The sequence below is a fragment of the Sciurus carolinensis genome, chromosome 5 (genome assembly GCF_902686445.1).
Source record: "Sciurus carolinensis chromosome 5, mSciCar1.2, whole genome shotgun sequence".
NCBI classification, from domain to species: domain Eukaryota; kingdom Metazoa; phylum Chordata; class Mammalia; order Rodentia; family Sciuridae; genus Sciurus; species Sciurus carolinensis.
The window spans coordinates 87,402,507-87,407,340 of NC_062217.1; positions in this window are offsets into that span (position 1 = coordinate 87,402,507).

Genomic DNA, 4,834 nt, shown 5'->3' on the forward strand with positions numbered 1-4,834 from the left:
GTGTGACTTTGCACAGCAAACTGGTTTCTCTGAGCTCTCTTTTATCCATGGACAAAGCCAGGGTGTGGGTTCTCCAGTCACTTCCTTGGTGTGAGGAACTGAGATGTGGCTCAGTTGAGTGTTTCAGAGACAGGTCCTGGAGTCCCAGGCTGGCTGAGGCTGAGCCCTTATCTGGAGGTATCACCTTTGTCAGGCCCAAAGAGTGCAAGAGACTTGGAGAAACCTAATATATCTCTGAAATGAACCTCCCATAGTGGGGGTGGCCTCTGGCTCCCATGGGTCACCTGCCATTGAAAAATGGTAACACTCACCCTAGTGTGCATTGTGCTTCTGGTTGAGTCAGCCCAGCTTGGGTGCAGGCCTTGCCTGCTGGGCACAGGATGCAGTCTATGGCTTCGTCCTGGCCTGGACAGGGACCAAATGTGCCTGACTGGCATGGGATGGGGTGGGTGGCTCTGTGGGGACTGAAGTGTCCTGCAGGGCACTGTAGACACAAGCTGAGCACTGGGGAGAGAGCAGTGTTTTCTCTGAAGGAAACCAGCATAGAGAAATTCAACAAATGCTACTAGACCCTGACCCCACCTTATGTCCCCTGGATCTAGGCCTGCAGGGAGCTGCCACCTGCCCTATTTATCAGAAGGTGAGTGAGTTGCAGACTAAGCCCTATTCTTTTGACTCAGTGACTATTAGCCATGCATACTGTCTGGTCTCCCTGCTCTGTGCTTTGTGCTGAGGACTTTGGGGAGTTCCCACCGCCTCCCTCACTGCATAGTCCAGGAGCTACTGTGACTGGGAACCCTTCAACTTTGAATCCTCCAGTTTTTCCTTTCTTTAAAATTAAGGTCATAATAACATGAGTTTTTAGACATGCTATGACTGAGTATGACATTGCCCAGTGTGCCAGATCTTTGCACAGTTCTGGGCACACTGGAACCCTCATTGATCACACTGGCACACCATGGAAGAGGGGCAGTTTCAGGTTGCTGGGCTTACACAAGATCCATATTCTCCTTCCCTGAAGGCTGCTGCTTCTCCAAATTCTGCTGTGACTGATTATATAAGCCCAGCCTGAGGAAACTGCTTCCCTTTCAAGCGATGAAATTCCTAGGATCAAGGTGGGAAATTAGTGTCTGACACCAGGAGAAACTACTAGGTTCTTGGACTTTCACACTCTAACTCTGAGATCTCAGGAGGAAATGACTGCTCCCTGTTCAGCACTGTCATCCTGAGAACTCAACTTGGCCCTGATCTCCAGAGGCTGCCCTGGGTTCTTAGGTCTGGGATGTAACCTGCCTGGGCATTCTGTGCTTCTGTCCACTCCAGGAAACATCTCCTGTGTACCTGTTGACACTCTACTGCTTCACTCTAAACTGTTTATTTCTTTCTTTCATCCTTAGTGCTAGTGGTTCCCAGTCAAATTACCCTCTGTTTTGTTAAATTTCTGTGTAGAATCATTTAGGCTAACTATGCCGTTCCTGTACATGCCCTGATTCTCCCAGCTGAGTCCAGAGAAGAGAAATGGGTCTGATGGGGACTGGCTTCACACTCAAGTGTGGTTTTCATGGGCTTCACTCCCTCATAGGTGCCTATCCATGCTGACTGTGTGTGTTTGGAGCCCCAACATCAGCTTTCATCAGCCTCTGAGAAGTGGCCAGTTAGTCAAGTTAAAATTGCAGCTATAATTCCCATTGCGAAGGCAAAGGTGGAATCCAGATTTGCCCTGCTGAGCAGGATATGGTTTTGGGCTAGTGTATCCTCCTTCTGCCCTTGAAGCTTCTGCTCGGGTATGACCCAGGGGCAGCTCCTGTCTGGACAGTAGTTGCCTGTGCATGGGGTGTGTCCACCTGGGCTGTGAGTCCTTATCATGGGGGGAGCCTATAGACTGAAGGAGTGTCTAGGCAAGGAGCCTAGGACCAGGGAGGGGCTTCTGAGGGGTCAGCACCACCCAGGATGAGCCCACCCAGGGTCAGGTGTGGTATCACTGTAGGGAGAAAGGCAGGTGGCAAAGCTGAGTAATGTTGAAAACAGTAATGCCATGCAGGGGTGGAGGAACAGCTAGGGACTTCATCTGTCATCTGTTCTTCCCTCCCTGCTTTCCTTGCCAGAAAAGAGAAAATTAAAACAAAACTAACTAAAAGGAAGGATATAAAACTAGTAAGAATTGATGAAATAGAAAAATAAATAAAGAGAATACATAAAGCCAAATCTAGCTTTTGGAAAACACAAGTAACATTGACAATACTGTGTTTCATCTGTAAAGAAAATTGGGACAGTAAAATACCATGCTCACTTTCTGTTCCCTCAGACCTAACCAAGTCAAGGGAACAATGAGAACAAGCCTGGGCTGGAAAGTCCAGATACATATTATCTTGAAGAACCCAGACTTTCTGTTATGTACACTGGGAACTTGGGCAAGTTAGTATTTTCTCTAGAAACTACTTTCTTGCATACTCATTGGGACAGTTATTTCTTGGGATTCTGGTCATATATGCAAAGCAAACAAGATAATAATGATGATATCACTGCTTCTACAGTCTAACATATGAAATCCCTCTTTGAGTGGGGACTAGGGTAGGACTGAGGGTGCTGTGGAAAGGATACATGTTACTAGTCCAAATGGCCACCATTGGAAAAAGTGCCATGAAAGAAAAGAGGAACTACTTGGTAAAGCACCACAAGGAATGGAGTTGCTATCTCTTCAGTCTGTCACCACTGAACTCTTTTTGAAGCAGTCACTGGTCTCTTGTAAACTTTCCCCAATAAATTATGTCTCACACACTGTCTCTGGGCACTTTCTTTGGCTTTCCCATAACCTATATCACTGCCCTGGCACAACTGGGCTGTGGATGTGACATATTCCAACTAGACTAATGAAGAGGAAAAAAACACAAAGAGTATCAATGTCAGGAGAGACAGAGAGAGACAGAGATAGAGATAGAGATGAGAGAGAGAGAGAGAGAGAACTATCTCAGTGCAGATGACATACTAAAAGCCCAGCAAGGGTACATGATGAGCATATCAACAACCATCAGTTTTACATCTTGGATAAAATGGACAGATCCCTTTAAAGACCTACATTACCAACTGTCAAAGGAGAGAAAATCTGTATAGACTTAAATGTATCACAGAAATTGAATTTATAATTAAAGGCCTGTGCACCAAGAAATTGCTAAGCCCTATGCCACATTCAAGGGCAAACTCACACCAAATTGCCATAAACTGTTTCAGCAAATAAAGAAGTTGGGAGGACTTTGCAGCTAATTTCATGAGCTACCAAGTCTTTGATACCAAGACCAGACAAAAAAACTAGAGGTGAAAACTATAGACCTATATTCCTCATGAACATAGATTCAAAAAATTTTACAGAAATAGTAGCAAATAAAGACATCAGCAAATCAAATTCAATATACAGAAAGGATAAAATATCATGACCATGTGGAGTTGCACAGCTAATGTAACAATAAAAACATGATATCCAACATCTTATCAGAACAAAAGGGGTTAAATCCAATATGCTCACCTCAATAGATTCAAAAACACAAAAAGTCAATTAAATACACATCTATGAAAGGAATTCTCAGCAAGTTAGAAATAGAAGGGAACTTCCTTAATCTGACTAAAGGCTTCTATAATAATCTACAACTAACAGGTCCTCCTTCCCAGTATAACTACCTTTGTGGCAGGGCTGGCATTGTGGGCCTCTGCCTGTGAAGAAGTAACCTAGAGGGAAGATGGCACAGCTGGCCTGCTGTGGACTTGTCTTCTGTCCAAGTGGATACTTCTGAGGAACAAGAAGGAATCCCCTGGTGAGAGGGCAGCTGGATTCTTCACCACACATGTACCTGGATGCTGTTCCAAGTTGTTGCCTCAGTGTAGGTGTTCACTTTGCTGAGTGTCTTTGCAGGCCCCTTAGCTTCTTTGTCCTCCAGTTTCCTCTGTTAACAGCATATCACCTCCATGTGCCATGGTGATGAGGAATTTATTTCTGTGTTCCAGGCAGTCCTGTCACCTCTCCCTAGGACTCTTTGGGGACCTGTAGCTCCATCCCCTGTGGCTGTGGTCAAGACCTGGCTCTGAGGGACAGCTAGTTAGAGGACTTCGTGATCCTCCTCTGTACCCAGTATCACACACAGTGGGTGACATGTGGCATGTGAGGACTATGACCAAGTCATGGAGTGACCACCATGGATGTTCCCCTCTCTACTGCTCTAGTCTCCATGCCATTTCCTTTCACTGCATGGCTCATGGTAACAGTGGCTCTGAACCTCCCAACATTTGCATGTTCATCATCTCGTTGATGCCATAGCAGCATTCCAGGTGTGTTGAACTGGTTTCCAGGTTACACCTATTGTGCACAACCCTGAATGGGGTAGGGATGGGGAATGGAGGTGTGGGCTGCTCCCCAAGAACAGGGTTTCTGCTTTAGGCTTATACAAATTAGGGATGATGAGGTTTAGTTCTGATACCTGAGGATTTTCTGAGTTCTTTCCAATAACCTCCATTCCCATTCTCCCCCAAGGAACAATGACAGAGCTGCACCCCCACCCACCCTGTATCACCTGGTTATTCTTGATGTCTGTGAGTCCCAGGTGCCACCTACAGGTTCTTGTGGAGCACATCCATGGAGGTGTCCTGTCACCCAGGCAACTGCAAAGGCCAAAGGAAGCCAGAGGCTGAAAAGAGCCCTACCCCCTATTCCAGGAACTTGTTAAAACTGGATCAGCTTGGTCTTGATGGGAGTATAAATGGCTGAAAGGCTTTTCCTATTGCTTGGGTACACTGTCACCTGGCCCACTTTCTTTTGCCCCCACTGAGATGTGTGAGACAGAAGGGC